Source organism: Rhinolophus sinicus, chromosome 8 (assembly GCF_057876585.1).
Source record: "Rhinolophus sinicus isolate RSI-liver-muscle chromosome 8, RSI-T2T, whole genome shotgun sequence".
Taxonomy (NCBI): domain Eukaryota; kingdom Metazoa; phylum Chordata; class Mammalia; order Chiroptera; family Rhinolophidae; genus Rhinolophus; species Rhinolophus sinicus.
In genome coordinates this window covers 15,663,925-15,686,865 of record NC_142508.1, presented here as the reverse complement: position 1 = coordinate 15,686,865, position 22,941 = coordinate 15,663,925, and the positions used below count along the sequence as shown (strand labels likewise).

The 22,941-nt window shown below is 38.0% G+C and overlaps 1 long non-coding RNA gene across 2 annotated transcripts in view; it reads right to left on the bottom strand.

Moving 5' to 3' along the window:
* Positions 1–22,941, bottom strand: part of LOC141567618 (uncharacterized) — a 115,986-nt gene that overhangs the window by 60,019 nt on the left and 33,026 nt on the right. For both annotated transcript variants that reach the window (XR_016021934.1, XR_016021935.1), the window contains exon 4: positions 3,987–4,116. This is a non-coding gene — a long non-coding RNA (uncharacterized LOC141567618). The remainder of the gene's footprint in view (positions 1–3,986; positions 4,117–22,941) is intronic.

Here is a 22,941-nt window from a genome sequence, read left to right as displayed (position 1 = left end):
TCTGGTGGGTCACTTCAGAAGAATATCCTGAAATCTCTCTAATACATGCATTGAGAGAAATGTAATTTCTCTCATCTGAAAAACTAAAACCAAAAATTTCTTTGACTCCTCTTGATGCCACAGTTCCTGAAGAGAGAGTCTGTATATTCACCCTCTTTGATTCATTTCCTCCAATTCTCCCTTGAATCGATTCCACTCAGGCTTTTGCCTCCACCACTTCACTGAAGCACTCTTGTTGAGGTCACTAATAAAACCCCACATCGCTAAATCCAATGATCAAATTGCAGCTCACATCTTACCTAACCCACCTAGTAGCATTTGAGGCTGGTCACTGCTGCTTCCCTAAAACCCTTTGCTTCCTTGGGAACTAGACTATCCCAATTTCCACCTTGGTCTGTTCCTCAGTCTCCCTGACCTCATCTCCCGACCTCCAAATGTCCCTGGCTCTCCTCGTTTCTATCTACTCTTATTCCCTTGGTGGTCTCAATCCTTCTCTGAGCTTTAAATAACAGCTAAATGCTAATGATTTTGCCTCTCTACTTGGACATCTCTCTCACTGAACTCCACTCTCCCTTCTTGACCTTTTCCACTTAGATATTGTCGAGGCACCTCAAATTTAATGTGTCTAGAACTGAGCTCCCGGTGCTGTCCCAAAACTATCCCTCCCACAATTGTCCTCCATTCAACAAAAGGCAACTCCATCCTTCAGTTGTTCAAGCCAAAAACTGAGTCACCATTGATACATTTCTTTCTCTCTCATCCCATATTCAGTTTCCCAACAACTAGAATTCTATAACTAGAATTCCATCACTCCCCTTGCTTATTATTTCTCAGGCACCAACATCTTTCAACAGGGGCACTACAATAGCCTTGAATTGGGTCTCTCCGCCTCCCCCTGGCCAGGCTCCCACACTCACTCCAGACCATCCTAAACTAATCACAGCAGCTTCAACAGAAAAATCACCTTACTTCTCTTCTCAAACCCCACCAGTTCCTTCTCATCTTGCTTAAAGCCAAAATCCTTACAGAAACAACTGCTCATATGATGTGATCATTCATTGCCTTTCATCTCCTCATCACTCACTCCATTCCAAGCAATCACCGAGCTTCTTTCTACTGTTCAACAGGACAGCCACAGGCCTGCCTTAAGGTCTGTGCGTTTACCATTCCCTCTGCCTAGAACACTCTCCCCGCAAATACCTACAGGGCTCTTTCTCTCACCTTCTTCAAGTCTTTGCTCAAATCCCTCCTTTCCAGTGAGGCCTTCCCTGAACACTATAACTGTATCCCTCTCTTCCATGTCCGCCAAAGCGCTCCTGGCCTTCTAATACATTACACATTTTATTTGTTTTTAGTCTGTGTCTTTCCCATAGAATGTCAGCTCCATAAGGGTGGGGAGTTTGTTGATTTTGTTCACTAACGTATCACCAATACTGTCTGACAAATGGTAGGTGCTCAGTAGACATTTGACGAAACAAAGAACATCTAAAAACAATATAGATTTATACTAACTGATCCATTAAGGCCTACGGAATGGTGAGGAATGGGTGACTAAGAATGCTGATTGTAGATGATGATACTGACCAGTTCTGTCCATGAGAAATATAATGTAAGCCACGAGTAATTTTACATTTTCTAGAGGTCACACAAAAGAGTAAACAAAAGTGAAATTCGTTTTAATCATGTTTTATTTAACCCAGCATATCCAAAATAGCATCACTTCAACATGTGATTCATACAAAAATTATGAATAAAATATTTTGGTCTTTTTCTCATACTAAGTATTTGAAATGTGGTGTGTAGTTTATGGACAGCACATCTCAGTTGGGACTAGTCACATATCAAATGTCAATAGCTACATGAGACCAGTGACTGCCACATAGGACAACACAGATATCGACCAAAATTAAATAACCCCATCGTAGTGGGGAATATCTTGTATATTTATTAATTGTTTTTAAACCCAGCATTCCAAAAGGTCGTGGCATAATCTCATGGTTTCTTAGTTTTGTCCAGTTTCAATGGATGAACAACAGTAATAATAACTTCTATTGTAAGAAACAATTTACATCAAGATAACTGGCTGAATTCTTTAAATTTCATTCAGATGGTTTTTTTCTTTTAATGTTCAGTATTATTTTATATTAGTTTCAGGTGTATAACACAGTGGTTAGACATTTATATAATTTACGAAGTAATCCCCCCAACAAATCTAGTACCCACCTGGCACCATACATAGTTATTACAATATAATTGAGTATATTCCCTATGCTATATATACTTTATATCCCACGACTATTTTATCACTACAATTTGTACTTCTTAATCCCTTCACCTTTTTCATCCAGCCCCCTAACCCCCCTCTCATCTGGCAATCATCAGGTTTGTTCTCCTTATCTATGAGTCTGTTTTGTTTGTTCATTTTATTCTTTAGATTCCACATATATGTGAAAAAGTGAAACTAGATCACCTCGTTACACCATACACAAGATTAAACTCAAAATGGATTAAAGACTTAAATGTAAGACCCTAAATCGTAAAACTCCTAGAAGAAAACACAGGCAGTAAACTCTCTGACATTACTCTTAGTAAATTTTTTTTGATATATCTCCTTTGGCAAAGGAAACAAAAGAAAAAATAAACAAACTACATCAAACTAAAAAGTTTTTGCACAGCAAAAAAAACCATCAACAAAATGAAAAGAAAACCTACTGATTGGAAGAAGATATTCACTAATGATACATCTGATAAGGGATTAATATTCAAAATTTATAAAGAACTCATAAATTCAACACCAAAAAAACAAACAATTCAATCAAATAGACATTTAATAGACATTTCGCCAAAGAGGACATACAGATGGCCAACAGATATTATGAAAAGATGTTCAATGTCACTAATAATCAGAGAAATGCACATTAAAACCACAATGAGATATCACTTCACATCTGTCAGAATGGCTACAATCAATAAGTCAACAAACAACTGTTGGCAAGGATGTGGAGAAAAAGGAACCCTCGTGACTGTTGGTGGGGTTGCAAAATTGGTGCAGCCATTATGGAAAACAATATGGAGGTTCCTCAAAAAATTAAAAATAGAACTATAATACCTTAGGACCCATCAATTCCACTACTGGGTATTTATCTGAAGAAATCCAAAACACTAATCCAAAAAGATATCTGCACCCCTATGTTTACTGCAGCATTATTCACAACAGCCATGATATGAAAGCAACCTAAGTGCCCATCAATAGACAATTAGATAAAAATGATGTGGTACATATACACAATGGATTATTACTAGGCATAAAAAAATCTTACCATTTGCGACAACACATGTGGACCTAGAGTATATATGGACCTAAGTGACGTAAGTCAGACGGAGAAAGACAAATACCATTCAGATGTTTGGATTAGAAAGAATGAATGCCCTTCTTCCCTAGTCTCTTAATTAAGAAACAAAGTTAAACCCAGAGAGATTCTATATTCTTATCTATATTAGCAGGGGGAAAAAAATCATTATTTCCAAATAGAAAGAACTATTAAGATTTTATTTCCACTAAAAAAAGTATTTATTTCAAGTTAACCAAGATACACTCTGTGTTAAAAGACTATTTTTTGTGTAAGACGTAGTTCCATTTAAAAAATTCAGAACAGCTGCTTTACCAGTAATTTTGCATTTCATTATATAAAAGTAAGATAAAGCAGCATGGAGAATGCTTTAAATTTTTTCATATATGCATTTATATCCTATGTTTCTTAATAGGTAAAGTATTATGCATGGAAATGTTTTCATTAACTTTTTTTTTAATCAACAGGAGATTAATTTCTTCCAGAATCCGATTATTTATAAATATTCACTTATTGGAATTATAATCATTGCCATCATTATTTAACAACAAAATTTAAAGAACCCAATTAAAATGCATAATATTTTAAAACTTTGAAGTTAAAAATCATTTTTTTTTTACAGCAGCATCTACTTACTCAGCTGTTACAGGGTGTTGTCATCATTTCCCATAAACTGGCAAGTTTGAGTTTAGATCAGCGAGGCAGAGAAACTCCAGATGGTAAAATATCCCAACTATTGTGACTCTGGAAAGCATTAATAAAATGCCTGTGTGAGAAAGAAAACTGGAATTACAACCAAGATAAAACAGTCATGAGTGGATTGTCTAGATAGGGAATAACTTCTGTTTCTTCTTTTCTTTCTTTCTCTTTTTTTTTTTTTAAGTGAGGATTCAGAACGAGTTAATTCATGGCCCTGGAGTTGTGGGTGAACTGATAAAGGTATACTTGGTATTATAACTGCTCTTTTGTTTTCAGAAATCTCTCTGGGGAGAAGCCTAAATCAGCACAATAAAATATGCATCCTGTACTATAACTTGATCACTTTTTACCAGTCTGATCTCTATGCTTAAGAGATCTATTTCTAACCATGTAATTTATTATACAAACTAAGACACTTTTGAAAGCAAAAAGGGGAACTTTTGAAATATTTATTTATTAACCAATAAACTGTTTTAGAATATTGGCTTTATGCTAAAAAATAAAAGTAATGTACATCCACCACAATAAAGCAAACATTTTAAGATTTCTTTATATTGCATGAACACGTAAAATACCATAAGTAGATGAATTATTCTTGGTTCATATTCGAATACCGTAAATTGTTTTCTTATTAGATTCTGTCTCTAATATCATGTCACTGGTATTTTTTCTGGAAAACAAAGTTGATATGGTCTTATTGTTTTTAATTCTTCACAAAGTTGCCACAATCTTTTTTCAAAGTTTCATTTTATGTTAAATATTCAGAAATCACGGATACCTTCCTCTTACTCTTCCTACTGATATGATTTTTAAAAAGAAAATGCTCTTTTCACAGCTGTTGAGAAACCTGGCAAAGTCAAAGCAAATTCTGTTAAATAAAGGATACTCTCAATTCTCTTTTTCATAGCAAAACTGTAAATATTTCAGTCTAAATATTTTCACAGATACTATCTATTTGCCTAAATTGGTATTCTTCTTTTCCATTGATGCCCCCGTCCAGTCCATTCACCATGACACACTGCAGCACAGATTATTTTTTCCCCAATACTAATCTCATCACGTCACTGCCCACATTAAAACTTTTCAATGGCTTCCCATTACTCCTAGGATATAATCCAAAATCCAAACATGGCCTCCAAAGCTCTGCACGACCTGGTAGCTTCCTAACTCTCAGGTCACAATGGCCACCTCTCAAATCCTCAAAAGCACCAGGTTCTCCCCAACTCCAGGGCCTCTGCATACTCTGTTCCCTCTGCTTGGAATGCTCTTCCTCTCAGTCATGGCCACCTTTCATAGCTGAGGGGTCTTCTAATGCCCCAGTCTAAATCACACCATGGAACCGTTTCCCGAAAATAAGACCTAACCAGACAATCAGCTCTAATGTGTCTTTTGGAGCAAAAATTAATATAAGACCTGGTATTATATTATTTATATTATACTATATCATATCATATTATATTATTATTATACCAGGTCTTATAGTAAAATAAGACAGGATCTTATATTAATTTTTGCTCCAAAAGATACATTAGATCTGATTGTCTGACTAGGTCTTATTTTGGAGGAAACATAATATTTTCTTTCTCTCAAAAGTACTCTGTATTCTTCCTATGAAGCATTCATCAAAATCTGTATTTACTTATTTGTTTGTTTTTAGAAAGCCTATTTCCACCAGACAATACAAGCTTCATGAGAGTATAGAGATCACTGCTGCTTGTTGACCCTTTAGTCATTCTTTACTCAGTACCTACCGTCTTTCCCTGAAAGTAAGACCTAGCCAGACAATCAGCTCTAATGCGTCTTTTGGAGCAAAAATTAATATAAGTAAAATAAGACCTGGTATTACATTATACCCGGTATTATATTATATTACAGTATGTTATATTATATACCATATAAGACCCGGTCTTACATTATATGAGACCAGGTCTTATATTATAGTAAAATAAGACCGGGTCTTACATTAATTTTTGCTCCAAAAGACGCATTAGAGCTGATTGTCCGGCTAGGTCTTATTTTCAGAGAAACACGGTAGTTCAATCCTTGGCATCTTGTGAACCTTCCATAAGTGTTTGGTAAATGAATGAATGAGAGACTAAGGAGGAGAGCATAAGGAAACAAAGGGCAATCTAGTGGCTTTAGTCAACTTGTTATCTATGAACCAAACACCTCACAATCCTAACTGCAACTACGTCATCAATTCTCCCCTTTACACTGGATGATTCTCATCAACATGTTAACAGTGTATACTCCAAACCTGAGAGAGAGAGAGAGAGAGAGAGAGAGAGAGAGAGAGAGAGAGAGAGAGAGACTTTCTCTTGGCACCACATCCCCATGTATAAACTCGCCATTTGTCTAATCTGGTCTAATAGATATAGTCAAAATAGCTATGTCTGCTGTCTCCAATTCTTTCTTCCCATTCGCACTTGAATCCATTGCAATTAGTCATTTGTCCCCACTGCTGCCCCCAAACCACTGCTGTTAAAGCCGCCAGTGATTTAACTATCCAACAGCCAGGGGCTAAGGAAAGTACCTAAATGAATTAGCTCATCCACAACCACCCTATGAGGCAGGCACCATTGTTATCTCCGGAGAGCGGTCAACGAATTCATTCAAGGACATTTAGGGTTAAAAAAAAAAAGGCACCAGAGACAATTTTTACTAAATCTGATAGTCAGTTTTCATCTTACTGGACCTGTCAGCCGTATGTGACAGAGCTGGTTTCTCCCCGCTTTCTATCAAACTTTCTTTGCTTGGTTTCCAACACACCACACTCTCCTCACTCTCCTCCTCCTCGACGGGTCATTCCTTCTTAGACTTCGCCTCATCATCCCAACCTCTTAATTCTAGAATGTCACAGCGTCTCAGTTCTCAAACTTCTTTTCAATCTATACTCCTGCCCCGTGGCCATCTCAATGGGTCTCATCACTAAATACCAGCGATAAGAGAGTCTGAACCTCTTCCCTGAATTCAAGGCTCCGATTTTCAGCTGCCCACTTGACATCGTCCTTTAAATGTCTAACAGACATTTCACACTTACCCTCCCCCCACGTCAAACTCCTGATATCCCCCCTCTAAAACTGATGCTCCTACCCAGGATTCCCCATCTCACTAAATGATAATTAAATCCCTGACTTTTCATTTTCCCTCACTCCCTATATCCAATCCATCAGCAAGTCCTGCTGGCTCGACCTTAAAAATATATCTAAATTCCAACTACTTCTCCTTACTCCCTACTTTACCACGATTGCCATTTGAGCCTCCGTCATCTCCATCTGGGTTATTGTAATAGCCTGCCCGCTGATTCTTCCTTGGTCTTGCGGCACACCTTGTGTTTTCAAAACACAAGGCCAGCGTCATATTGATAAAACAAAATCACATCATGCCACTCCGCTGCTTTAGATCCACCAACTGTGTCCCTCTCATTCAGAGTAAAAGGCATATAATGGCCTCCAAGGTCCACAACTGGCCCCAGGTAACCTCTCACGCTTCATCTGCTACAACCCTCTCCCTTGGTCACCTCCCCCACTCGTCCCACTGCTCTCTCTCTGATGCTCCTTGAGGAAGTGAACATACTCATGCCAGAGGCTTTTCACGTACCGCGCCCTCTCTGTAGAACGCGTGTCTTCACAGACATTTGTGTGGCACGCTGCCTCCCCCCCCCCCAACCCACTTCAGAGCTTCACTGAAGTGTCAACCCATCAGGGAAGCCTTCTCCGGCCACTCTCTTTCATGTAACACCTCATCACCATTACATGTTCTACTCCACTTCCCCTGACTCACTGTTATGGGTTTACATTCATACAATCACATCACCCCCACAGGGTACCTCCGCTCCCCCACTTTTTTTCTCTTCCCTCTATAGAATTTAAGTTTCGTAAGGGAAGAAATTTTTGTTTTGGGTTCAATACCGTATTCCTCCAGTGGTAAGAAAACGCCTGGCACATAAGAGGTACCCGATACACGTTATATTTATGAACGAATGGTTGAAGAAAATATCATGGGTAGGTCATTTAACTCAATCCCCAGACCCGAGTGTTCTTAACAGCATATTCTTGGGGAGCATGGACTATGCAGCTAGAATCACATCTTGCACAGTAACTTGCACACACCGTCTTCATATAATTTCATCTTTGATGACTGTCTTTTTCCACTGAAAGTTGCATTTTTCCTACATTATATGAATATTACTAATTTTGAAAGTTAAGTAGAATATTTTAAAATATGAATTCTGGGTTTCAATTATCAATACTAACTCCTCAAATGACACTGCAACTACCCAACTGCTTCCTCGTTTGGGGAGGTACGTGTTTCTTTATTAATGTTTTGTCTGGGAGCACGGTCTTGACAGGGTTCCTCTGGAACCATCAATATTGTACTTTGTGCTGCACTGTCTGTAGGGAGACCCTGTAGCCCTGCCGAGGCTTAAATTGGGTGGTAGGAAGAACTACGACTGGGACTCTAATTGTGGCTGTTCTCTTTTCACAAGGTTCTTCTTTGAACTTCTCATGTGTATCTCCGATTGTCTTCACTCTCCCACAGGCAACTCTCAGCCTATAGCCAAAGGATTTCAAGGTCTTTTTCTAGAGTTAGCCTGTCTTCTGAAGAGTTCCACGACTCACACAGGCTGTACCTACCCGCAATGCACACTTTACCATCTCCAAACCCCAGACTCCAGGGCCCACTTAGTTCTAAGTGAATTCTACATAGGGATGGTTTATCAGTGCAACATACCTTTATATGTGCTGAACTAAAATTCACAGCTAAAACTGGAGAAAGCTGCATTCACATACAATTTTTCTACTCTTGAATACGGTTCAATCTTGTCTCACTGCACCAAGAAATTCAAAACCACTTGCATTATTCCCTGGATTATCAACCTATAATTTAATGAATAGAAATTATACTTTCCACCTATGCTATTAGTGCATTTAAGGGTCAATATACGAGTCATAAAACAACACTGCTAAAAGCAGGATAGATCCCAACCTGCCTAAAAGTATATGATCTAGTATAAAAATTCTAGAGCTGTATGTATGGCTATCATCAATAATATGAGGATGAAAAAGCAACATTTATTAAGTACCTACTATGTGCCAAGCATTTTATCCTTATTAACAGCCTTGTATGGTAGGTAGTAGGTATACAGCACCAGACTCTTAAAGCCACCAAGATGCCTCCCGAAATCCCAGGGCTACATCCTCTTAAATGCTGGTTAGTGTGACTCTGTCTTAAGAAGCAGAAGTTGGTCAGTTTTCACCAGAATGAGCAGCTAGTAATTAACATCTATATTAGAACTGTTGTATGTAATTAACACGAAAAGATCAATCTTACCCATAGGACAGGCTAACGTGTCTGAAAGTTGAATTTGCAGTTACCTCACCCCAGCAGGCCCAAGGATACAAATATTCTTCAGAGAAACTGCAGTATGATGACCAAATTCATTTTTCAGTTTAGATTTTCATGGGGGAAAAAATGGGTAGCTTGTTATATTTGTGCCTCAAATATTTCAGGCAAAAGTTGTTTCTTCCATATCACATAATTTGTGAAGTCTTGAATTACTTTCTGTTATGAAAACTTGTATTAATGAGCACCAAGCTCCCTGAAAAAATAAAGATTCCATTGTCGTTCTTCACTCTGAAATGAACTGGACTTCTGAATGGGCAAAAATAGAAGCCTAGCTCTTAAAATTCCACGAAAAAATGTTGTTTGCTTCCTTCAAAGCTTAAAAGCTTCACATTCCTCTTCAAAATAAAATATCTCCACTGCAAGGCGTTTGTCAGAGGACTTGAGATCAACAGGAGAAAATCAGCACTTACACCAAAACACTTAACATTTAAGAGAAACACAATTTAAGGGTCCTAAGGATAACAGTGACTTTCTAAGCTCCTTTCCTTAGTATAAGTTCCAATCAGTAGTTGCTGGATTCTGCTCCTAAAACTGCTCAGTGACCCCAGCCCCTGCACCAGCACACACACCTCCTGAGCCGTGGTTTTCCATAGGTGCCTTCTGGCCAATCTAATCCACGTGAACTGCACTCCTGGGTGTTTTACATAACTGTGGTTGAAGATATTTTTCACTGGGTTCTTTAAACAAAGATTCACGTGATAAATTTCTGCTCGAGTTTAGTTCCAGGAAATGTTTGGTTTCTGCAGATGTTTGTATGCTTCCGGTTGTCAGTACATGAAAACGATATTGTTCTGTTTCTTTTTCTCACTTAAGCAAATGGAAAACGCATAAAATCAAAGATAGGACCCAAGTCTGCTCTGCGCTGATATATGGGAGTACCTCATCCTTCAAATGCTTTTAGGTGAGGTTGGTTTTATTTTTTTATAAAGTTACTTTACCTTTTGGCCCAAAATGTATATATAAGCTGCTTTAAATGTTTTCAAAAGCTGCAAAATGTTAAATATAAAAGGCATATATACTGGTGACTGCTTATAAGTTCCAGAATAAAATGGACAGAAGAGAAGAGCACAGTGGTGATTTTACACTGAGAAGGTATAAATGCCCAGAATTAAATTCTCTGTTACCCAAAAGATAATAAAAGTTTCTGTAGAGAAACAAAAAGCACTCTCTCTAATTTACTTAAACCTAGTTTACCAGTTCGAATATACACATATGTATGCTCTTGGGGGAATTCCCTAACAATACAAAAAAGCCTGAAATTTTTACAAACTACTTTAGTAAGGGAGTTCTTCAAACATTATTTTGAAAAATTAAAACATTTTAGAAAACTTGTTTGTGTGCACTTCATTTGGAAAGCAGTCGGCTTACATATATGGCTATCGTACTCCTATCCTAATCAGCTATGAAGTGTTTTTAGCTCCTTTACCCTTTCTCAGTACTGACGTTCAGCAGTAAGTGCCTAAAGTAATAAGCAACGAAAGTATCCATCAAAATCTCGAAGGTGTTTATTAACTGCTACATTAATACACCACCTCCTCTCACAAAGCATTTGAGACAGCCTATAAAAGTTCTGATACTACAATAAAATTACATTTTACACATATAAAATTCAGATTAAAAAAAAGTGCATGCCATTGTGTAGGCTCCAGGTTTCTTAAATCAAGCCATAAATTTCACCCTGCACTCTCTGGTTGACAAAACAAAAAGAGAAAAACAATCAATTACAAAATTCACATTGGCCATGAGTTGGTAAGTCTTAGGACAAGCAGTATGCAAATTTGTTCTGGTATGCAAATCTGAGAAATATTACTCTAGCAGATTATTATGTAAATACTCCTCTTCCTGATAGAGACCTTGATTGGTTCATCCAGCAGTTTCTTATAGTATGTAACATATACAGTAAAAATATAAAGCTCTCTGATAACCTGGATGAATAAAAACTAAAACCTAGAAAGGATCCAACAGAACTTTCTGTGATAATGAAAATATTCCATATCTGCATTGTCCATGATGGCAGCCACTAACCACGTGTGGCTATTGAGCCCTTGAAATGAGACCAGTGCAACCAAGAAACTTAATTTTAATTGTATGTAATTTTAACAGCCATATTAGAAGAGCAAATATCTACCCACTGGACCACACAAGTCTAAAACATTAGTTATTAAGCTTTTTAGTAGCAGAACCATTTTGGGGTTGGCAAACATATAGAGAATCTAACACATAAAAAATAAAAAATGATATAGTGTATAAGTTTATTTTTATAAGTTCAAATTTATATTAATTTATAGTCAAGGAGAACATGAGTTTTCCAATAAATAACAATTAGAAATTGAAGATAAATGTGAGAGTTGTAAACTAGGATCAAGCCCCTTAAACACCTTATTTCTGTATTTTGATTGGATGCTCTGTGCAATGCCCACATGGGACTTCCAACGACACATTTTGAGCTACCCAATTACCAACGGCCACACACAGCAACATCTACTCAGTAAGCATAAGCAGTAAACATGGCATGCCAGCAGGGCAGTTTTAGGTGTTTCTCTTCATGCGACTAGTTTACCAGGAGTCCACATGGCCATACAGGACCTACTCTCTTTGGCATTCAGATGACAGCTCAGGTGCAAGGAAATGAAAATCACAGGGTGGGTGCAGTCGTGTTGGCTTAGAAGCCTGTGTCCCAAACAGAAATCAATACCTCATTGGTCCCAGCCATGGCTTCCCACATCCTCACAAAGTTTACACCCATCTCTGAAAAGTACTCCCGGGGAAGCTCCAAGCTATTGTTTTTAAGCGAGAATTTAAGGTTCATACATAGTTCCTCCACGCCCAAACTCATTTACCAAATAAAGATGACTTTTGCCATAAACCATGTTGCCTAGTAACATAGTTGACTTTCCACTGTTATCAGGACTCAGAGGAAATGAGTAAAAAGTTCATCCAAGGTCGGATTTGTCCTTAGAGAATGAGAATTGGTTTTGTTAATTCATTATGCACCTTCATAATTAAAAAAATAATCATAGCATACCAAGGATAGAAAATAATTTCCTTAATGAAAGTCTACAACAAAATCATACTTAATGATTAAATAAGTATTTCCTTTAAAAGGAAATAAGACCAAGATGACTATAACCGTCACATCTATTCAATAAGGTAGAGCTCCCAGTCAATGTAATAGAAGAAATAGAAATGATATAAAATTTTTAATGAAGTAACAAAATTGTCCTTATCTCCAAGTGATAATTGTTTATACACAGAATTATGAAGAAAAGCTATTACAACTAATAAAAAATAAGTTCATTAATGTTGCTGGATATAGGTCAATATACAAAGAATAATAATAATTCCTAAAAGCCAAAAAACACCACTTTGTAATTTTAATAGGAAGAGCTACCATTAAAAATGGCAACTAAAAAAAAAACACACCACCTGAGTTTATGGACATATAGAACAGATAGGTTGGTGGTTGCCTGCGATGGGGATGGGAGGGTGGGTGAAATGGGTTGAAAGGGGTCAAAATTTCCAGTTATAAAACAAGTAAGTTAGGGGGTGTAACATACATCGTGATAACTACAGTTAATAATACTGTATTGAAATTAGCTAGGAGAAATTAATAATACATACTTGAAATTAGCTAGGAGAGTGGATCTTAAAAGTTCTCATCACAAGAAAAAAAATCTGTAACTATGTATGGTGATAGATATTAACTAGACTTAGTGTGGTGATCATTTTGCAAAATATATATGAATACTGAATCATTGTGTTGTACACCTGAAACTAACATAATGTTGTATATCAATTATATCGCAATAAAGAAAAAAACAGAACCAAATGTGAATTAAAAATCAATCAACACACTTGTCAACTTTTTCTTAGTTCTGATTTCCTATTTATATGCTATTTCATTTTATGTATTTTTGCTGTAGAGTTCCCTCAAACCCTCTCTGCAAAAAAAAAAAGGCTAACTATTAATAATTAAAAATATATATTCTTTATCAAATCCCACCAAATCCATGTAACTACACACAAAATAGAAGAATCAGTTGGAATGGACGTAAACACTGACACAGCAGCCTTGGGATCAGGTGTCAAAACAAATGATTCCATTACTGTAACAGGAAAGCCTACAGGGGGGATTCAAACACAGAGCAGGCTATATCAGAGTTCTCACCTCCTTTTTGGCCACAAAAAACCCAAGCCCCTAAGGAATATGACAGGAACTGGAGCAGGGCAGAATCTGCAGATGGGAAGTATATCGATGGAAAAAAGAAAAACAAACTCCCCAGATGATTCTGATGTGTCCACTTTCTCCCCATCCCACCGCGAAAGCCCCCTACCCCTGCCCCAGCTGAGATCACTGGGACAGATTTAGTCTAACATTTAGACTAAACACGTAACAGTTAAACACGTAACAGTTAGTTTACTGAACGCCAACTATGTCACTGTCAGCAAGTGAGTATTTTTATAATCTTGTACAGTTAAAGAGTTTTCTGGGCAAATTTTACTGGAACGTGGGTTAAAGCACAAGCCTTGAAACTTCAAAAATGATTGAACAGATGGTAAGAGGCTTCTCTCCCCTGAGGTATGTGTTTACATATCAGAAGGGTGATGAAACCAGGGCCGCTGAGATATTCCAGGGTTCATAAACTCAGTCTCTTGTCTTGGGTTATTGCTGTACGTTGTGTCTACTTTGAGGATAGTATGAATAAACATAGATATTAAAAAAACCTTATCAGTCACTGGGCTCTATGCTGGTGCCTAAGGATACAGCTGTGAACCACAGCAAGTTCCTTCTCTCACGGAGCTTGCAGTTAGCTGTGGTACTGACAGTAAATAATCTATCATGACAAGTCCATGACGGGAGATGTACAGGGACCTGAGAGATGTCCATGGAACTCTAAACTGACATTTGAAGGATGCAGAGTTAGCCAGATGCCTGTGTTGCAAGTAAGAGACACTCCCAAACCAACCAAGCCTCATTATCTTCACATAACAAGAAAGCCCCAGGAAGGACGGCTCCATCACGCCAGCCAAAGCACAAGCTCCCCCTGTCTTTCTCCTCTTCCATCCTCAGTTTGGTGACTGGGGTTTGGGCTCACTCCCTTCACGCCTGCAAGCTGGCTGGAGCTCGGCCTGCAGTGGGGAGAACTTCCCACATAACCCTACTTTTCTCAGGGAGGAAAACCCTTCCCGAAATCCCCCAGCAGACGTCCTGTCCCACGGATCAGAACTAGGTCACGTGCTCATGCTCAAACCAACCACGTGGCAAGAATGGAACCTGCATGACAACTGGAGGGTACGGCCCCTGCCCACCTTCCCCAAAGCACATGGACCTGCAGAGAAGAGTGGATTCTGAAACAAAATTGAGGTTCCGTGAGAAGAGAGTGGTGAAAGGTTGCAGGGAAATTACTAGTAGTATGTGCTACAGTCATTAAGGTAATACTTTCCTTTTATAAAATGTTATCTTTGGCACTAACGGGAAATATAAAGCAATAAAAGACCACCTTGTTCTTAAGCAACAGCATACGGATATGTAAAATTTTTAATTTTAATAGAGAAAAACAAAAAGTAAATGAAACTAATACAGTATGAACTAAGTACGGCAAAGGCTGGGAGGTCACACAGTAATACAGGGAGATTAGGTTTTTGAATAACCAGAGGCAGTTCTGAAAGAAGACTATAATGAAATGACCAAGAGGCTGATTTATATTTAAAGGTAAAAAGGTAAAGCTTTAGGGATGAATAGATATATGTTTGTTTAGCTGTAAGAGAGACTCTGGAGAATACTGAGAAAATGCATGGGCCAATATACCATCCACGAGGGCAGAAATTCTGCAAGTCCGTCTTGTTGTACAAAGGCACTCATACATATCTGAATGAATGAGTGATTGAATTTGACATTCTATTGGACTGGAAACTACCAAAGGTTTCTAATCAGAGGACACATGTAACCAAACTATTTCTGATGAAAAACTCTTGTTTTCAACAAATACGAGAGGTCTGACAATTAAGTTCGTGAACTCATTGCTGACTATCACTATGGTCACCTTCGAAGTACTCCCCTTGGGAAGCTATGCACCGATGCCAGCACCTAGTCCACTCTTCAAAGCAATTCTGGAACTCATTTTCTGGAATGGCTATCAGAGCTATCGTACCCTTGATGTCCTGAATGTCATCAAAATGTCTTCCTTTCAATATTTCCTTTATCTTTGGGTAAAGAAAGAAGTCACTGGGGGCCAGATCAGGTGAGCAGGGAGGGTGTTCCAATACAGTTGTTTGCTTACTGGCTAAAAACTCCCTCACAGACAGGGCCGTGTGAGCTGGTGCATTGTCGTGATGCAAGAGCCATGAATTGGTGAAAAGTTCAGGTTGTTTTCTAACTTTTTCACGCAGCCTTTTCAGCACTTCCAAATAGTAAACTTGGTTACCCGTCTGTCCAGTTGGTACAAATTCATAATGAATAATCCCTCTGATATCAAAAAAGGTTAGCAACATCGGTGCAACCAAGTTCACGAACTTAATTGTCAGACCTCATATAATGGACTGGAGGGAAATTAAACCAAAGGTGGGATCCACTGGGAAACTACTGACATCATCCAGTCATAAGGTCATCAGGGCTTGGATCCAGGGGTTCAAGAACTAAAAACCAGAAGTACAATTTTTAAAAAGTGATAGTTACGCATAAGTATACATACTTCCCTTATTTACAATGTCACAAGCAAATAAAGAAGGAGTGTTGCCTATTTTAGATTCATTACTGCATTATGAAAAAAAAAGGATGACTAATTTTTAGTTCACTTTATCTGACCCTGAAATGTAAGAAGTTTCCAACTGGGCTTTTTACCCTACGTTTCCTTTTCAACTCCAACAGGAAAGATGTGTGACTAAACCTGAGTCCATCAGAATCATGGTCTCTGTGGCCTCCTAGTGCTAGCCGTCTAGAATGACAGCTTTTGTAGGAAATTATTAAAATGGTACAGGCATACTTCGTTTGATTGCACTTCAAAAATACTACGTTTTTTATAAATTAAAGGCAAGACCCTCCATCAGCAAAAAAGTTAACGACTCACTAAAGGCTCAGAGGGAGACTGGCATTTTTTAGCAATAAAGTATTTTTTAATTAAGGTGGGTACGTTGCTTTTTTAGACATAATGCTATTGCAACTTAGCAAACTACAGTATAGTGTAACGTAACTTTTATAGGCACTGGGAAACCAAAAAATTCATGTGACTCCCTTATTGCAATATTTGCTTTCTTGCAGTGGTCTGGAACCACACCTGCAGTGTCTCCAAGGTCTGCTGTACACACCCATTCTGTCCTTGTTTTCATTTACATATACATGCAGTAATAATGACATCTCCCAAAATAACATCTCAGGCCCTGTTCACAAACATACCAAGGCTATGATTGAGGCAAACAAAATATCTATGAAGCTAAGAGTCATTAGATCATTCATGCTTATGTCTCCAGCATTATTATTTCCTGTGACAATCTGTGAGAAGCGGCTGCTAAGGAGCTTCTGTTATATTTTTGTTTCAAGCAAAATTTTAATTATTGTCTGTTCATATCTTGTATTTCATTTAATCTTTATTTCACTCCTGGCAACTTGTATTTATCCATTCTGCTTCTCCGTGACTATTCAATATAAAGATAACCAATGCTTCTACCTGTCGAAAGACTTGAGTGAATCTCCCTAGTCTAAGAATCTCTGATCTTCTGGCTGGACTGAGAGTATTTCTAGCTTATTTTGCATATATAGCAGGACTCTTGCTGACCACCAGTCTTGGTCACACACAAATGGGGCTCCACTTCCAGCCAGACCCCGAGTTCCCGCACCCCTGTGAGAGGCGGCAGAGATGCTTCAGCTAACCCAAGAAAAGACCACCAGGTGAGACAGAGAGGCTGTGCACGAACGACGTGATCAGCACAAAATACCCAGGTGTCTGTTTCATGGAACCATAAAGTTTTAGAGATACAAGTAGCCTAAGTCTTCAGGTCATCTGGACCCTTCATTCTTTTTTTTTAAAATTAAAGTTTATTGGGGTGACAACTGTTAGTAAAGTTCCATAGATTTCAGGTGTACAATTCTGTATTACATCATCTATAAATCCCATTGTGTGTTCATCACCCAGAGTCAGTTCTCCTTCCATCACCATGTATTTGATCTCCTTTACCCTCATCTCCCCCCTTATTCTCTCGTAACCACTAAACTATCGTCTGTCTATGAATTTTTGTTTTTCATTTGTTTGTCTTGTTCTTTTGTTGTTTTTGGTTCATATACCACATATCAATGAAATCATATGGTTCTCTGCTTTTTCTGTCTGACTTATTTCGCTTAGCATTATAATCTCAAGATCCATCCATGTTGTCACAAATGTGGACCCTTCATTCTATGAATGACAAAACATCGTATCAGAAGAGCTAAAGGTTACATATCCTAACTATATTTAGACATCTAGGGAAGAGCTTAGGGATGAATAAGGTAATAAATAGGTATATAAAATCTAAGCAAACTAACAACACCCTCCTCTCCAAAAAGACAATACCAGGGTACACAAAAAATTGTATTGGAAAGAAAAGTAATCATGGATTATATGCTTCAGCTGTGAATCATGTTTTTATAGCCACAATAATGTAAACACTGATTATTATTCAAAATTTAATTACAGCTATGAGAAGGGAGGAGGGCCCTGCACATACGGATGGTAAGGGTGCATAAGAAAGATAAATCCTCTTCTTCTATCATGAGAAGTCAAAGATAATGCCCAAGACTGGAAAAACTAAAAACTGGAAAGAGCAACATGCTATCTAGAGATTTGGAGGTCATTAACCAAAGGATCAGGTCTCCGAGTTGAACTCCCAAGAGCAGAGACTAGAGTGGGGGTGAGATTTGGGAGACCGCTGGGTTTTGCAACAAGCCTTGTAACTCCTGGATTCCTGGAATTCTGTGCATGTATAACTGAGATTTAAATTAAATTAAACAGCCAAACAGAGAATAGAACGGAGAGTTCCTGACTGTTAATACCTTTTTAAAAAATTGTATTTATTTATTTTTTACTTGAAGAAAAATATAGAGAAAACACTGATATTTTATCTAAACAATTTAATATTCTATTGTTCTTGTTGCGGCCATTGTGTTTTCGTTAAATGGAAGCCCCCCCCCAAAAAAAAAAAAATCAAATATTCACCAACTGAATTGGGGACATGTGACTCAGTACCAGGTGCTGGGAAAACATAAATAAGACCTTTCCTGTGAAGGGTCACTCTGTATTAGAGAAACAGACAAATACATAAACAACCACAAAAGCAAGGAGATAAGCACCCTAACACTTAAGTGCTCTGTGAGCCTTGGTTTCCTCATTCGTCATTATGCCTTGTTGGGCTTTTGTGAATATTTAATGATTCAGTACATGGAAAGTTCCTGGAACACTGCCTGCCAGATTATAAGAAAAATAAAGTCAAAAGACAAACCCATGCCTACCCGATTTTAAAGCCCATGCTCATTCCGCTACATCATATTTTAAAAATAATCCTATTCTTTTCACAAACAAAAAAATTACTTTTCTCCTGGATCCAAGTGGACAAATAGTAACTCATTATTAATGTGAGTAGATGTAGACAGAGACGTAGACTAAAATCTGAAGATAAAAAAAACCTTTCCTAGCTTTTTTCTTTTCCAATTCTTTTTAATTATTTACAAATATTTGATTTACTTGAAAATAAGTCCCCTATGTCTTATAAGTTAGGAATAATTAAAAGGTTCTTGATTTATCAAGAAGTAAACTGTGTTAGTGAACTATTTTCAATAACCAGAAAGTAAATTAATTATCACTAGATGGCACTGTAGTGGATAATATAAAAAAAAAAGGAATGTAGCACAACTTACTTATCAAATTAAAAGAATACTTTCTTGCAACAGAAGAAGGTAAGATTGTATTACTCCTGTTTTAAATTATGTCATGGCTTTAAAAATAAAGATATGATTTAGTGGAAAAGAAAACAATGGTATAATCAGGTTAAATTTTATTTTTAAACCATTCTGGTATCTTAAATAAATATTCTGATAGCTTCTAAGCAGAAAGAATTCTGAATGTTTCTCTTGTTCATAATACAACACGTAAGTACAGGAACATGTAGTGGTTTGTATTGTAGCAACCTGGGGAAAGTGGAACAACATTTCCCAGAATCCTCTTCCTTAAATGGTGCTAGGTCAGAGTTGGCGAAAAGAGGGATTTCCTTGAGATTTGGAAGGAGGAGCTACAGCAGGAGTTGCTGTTCTCTTAAGTCATGAATCTCTTGTTGCTTAGATGTGGTGACAGACACAGACGTTGGGTTCCAGTTCATTCTCTCAGCCTTCTGGGCCGTAGTTCAGCTCTTTTTCCCAAACATTGGACCTACTGACCAACAGGGCCCTAGGTCCATTACCAGACACTAGCAGGAGACATAGAGGAGGCACCCAAGAAATATTTAATGACTGACCAATGTATATTTAGTAAGCTATAATAATGAATTAAACGACTTAAGCTCCTCTTCACACAGTAGCTTTAATGTATTGATAGAATTATATAACCTTTTGCATGTATTAAATATTATATAACTTTTTAAAGAACAAAGCACATCACAAGGTAATCAGTGATATCAAATATTTAGAGATATTCCAGTTGAGAAGACGGAGCAAAATAGTGAGCTAAGAAATCCAACTCCATGACTTCTTTACTATTTACCAAATTATTATTTAGTAGTTTCATCCATTTTGCCTGAAAACCCTCAAACATTTAGTCACCTGTCGTTATTAGCCAGCTAAACTCCTGAGTTTGAGAACCAACCATCAAAATGGCTCCTAAAACTGTTTCATTTTTCAGTGCTGATAAATTAGATCTAGAGCTAGAATCCATGCGAGGAGGACGTGACAAGCTCAGTAATCATGTACTGAAAGAATTAATGAGTTATCTTCATATTGGTATCAGCCGGATTCAACTTCTTTAACATCTGCGTTACCAGAAAGTAATTACAAACAAGACATCAAAGAAAGTAAATATAATTGCTAGTCCACTTTCGTGGATTAAGAAAACAAGATTTTTTGTTCTGCCCTGTTCTTTCTCGTGTTTGCCTCTGGCAATGTCCTTCAGTGTCCCACAGTCTGGATGGTTGCTTTCATATAGATAACTCCCGAAGTCGTATTTCTAACACTGAACTTCCAGCAAAGTCATAATGCCATTCTGTTCATCTGAGTGTATTGCCAGTGTTCACAGAGGACTGACTTACCTATGTTCCAACTCCTTTACAACCATTATCTCTTCCGCACTCCTATGATATAGGTACTATTACAGAGACCCTGGTGGTAGATGCATAACTGAGGAACCCCAGGCTTAGAGATATTAAGTAGATTTTCCAAGGTTATATATCTAGTACATGTCAAAACCAGGATCCGAATTCAGGAAGGTTCTGACTGCAGAACCCAAGTTCTCAACCTCATTGGATAGAACGACCTCCTCTCCCTTCGACCAGACAACTGGAGAATAAATGTCTGCCTCTGATTCTTCTTAGTATCCGCCTAAAACAAGCAATGTGTTGAGTACGTGTCAGCACTTATCTGTTGACTAAATATATTCTGAGTGAGAAAACTAGCTGAGGTGTTACCTAATATCAAAGAATAATTCCTGCTCCAATTTAAACTAGAGAACACTGTACTAAGTTTCATAAAATTTAACAACAGTGCAAACAACAAAGATAAAAACCAGGAACATTAAACTAGAGTCATGTAACTGCTATGCCTCAAATCTATCCCAGTCTTTAAATTCCCAGTACATTGTAGGACAATCACATATTTATCACACCTTCAGACACTACATTCTACTGACTCCACTGGGCTTTCTTCCCAAGTGAATGAATAAACACACTCCAGGTCTCTGCCTCTCCTGAACCTACTGAGGTAAAAAAGGCCAAATCCAGCCATGTTCTGAGAGACGACAGTTGGAGAATAACTTTAAGGATCAAATGCTGTGTAAAAAAAGGTACTTTTCTGCCTGTTCCCACAGAGATTTCACACTTGGAGTTTGTCACCCTATCTGAATTAAATGCATCGGAGTTTTATCCCACGAAGACATCGAATCCTACTCTCTCTTGTCTGCTAGCAAGAAGCCCCTACTTGGTACTTCTTTGTGAATAAAAGATTGAGAGTCTGTTCAAATACACCAAAATACTTACTACCATGTACCTTGGGCATAGAAATGCTATCCATCCAGACTACGTTTTAAGCACAATAATCTCATAGTACACAAGTTCACGGTAGGTCTAGAGCAGGGGTGTCCAAACTTTTTCCAACGTTTTTTACCATGGGCCATATGTGGAAAAATACACAAACAGCCGGGCCACTCACTCGAGGTGAAGTATGTATTGCCTCACCTGGTTTATTTAAGTAAACTAAATATAGTTTTGGAATTTGCTGCGGGCCAATTAACAATGGATTGCGCGCCGCAGTTGGCCCGTGGGCCACAGTTTGGACACCCCTGCTCTAGAGCATTAAGAGGATACTCCTAGGCCCTCCATGAACTTATTTTCCCTCTGGCCAGCAATTCCTTGGTGTGGGTCCTTTCTGTTTGGCCACTCACCTCCAAGCCCAGACGCAGGCTGAGCTCTTCTCTCAAGTCTCAGAGTAAAGAGAAGAGTTCTTTTCCGTCTGGGCACCAGATCCAGTCATTTCGGGTCGAAAGCTTTCTCCTCAGATACCAGACCCGCCGCCTCACCACCCAGGAGTCCCCATTCCAACACTTCCTTCTCCTTGAGCATATTCTCAGCCCCACTCCTGTTCTGTTTAGCGTGGGTTTTCATTCCTTGCTAGAAGTCAAGTTTTTTCTACAACTCTGCCAGAATCGCCCACTCACCTGACTCAGCAAGTCACACAAATTGCATACTTTAAAAATACCTTTGCTGTATCTTGTGCATTGTTCTTTCCTTTACATTTGAGGAAAACAATAAGGCCTGCCTATTTGATTACAGATTAAGTCCCTGACTCTAGGTAGGCAAATGACCCCTTTGCCATGACTTTCACAATGAGGAATTTTCACTACAGACATTAATTAGTTGCTTTTAAATTTATGCAGGCAGAATAAGAGAAGAGCCTCGAAATAAAGCAGAAGAGATTCCACACTTCTTATTTGCCTGGACACGAAAATACTTAAATGTACCAGTGTACATTTTCTAATTCTGTCAATCGTCAAGGAAAAATAAAATGGAGAGAAAATAATCATCTATCCGCGATGATATGGTATAACTTGCCTGAAGGAAGAAGTTAGGGTGCTTTCCAGTCCCTCTGATTTATTCTTTGTTTTTATCCTTTAGAAGGTAATCTGACCCACTCAAATGATCCCAGAGAACCCCTTCTCCTTTTCTAAGCATCCACTATAAGACTGAACCTGGCTTTTGGTACTCTTCTTTCTTTAAACTCATTCCAGAAATGGGCTTCAGAGAACAGCTTTCTAAAGTC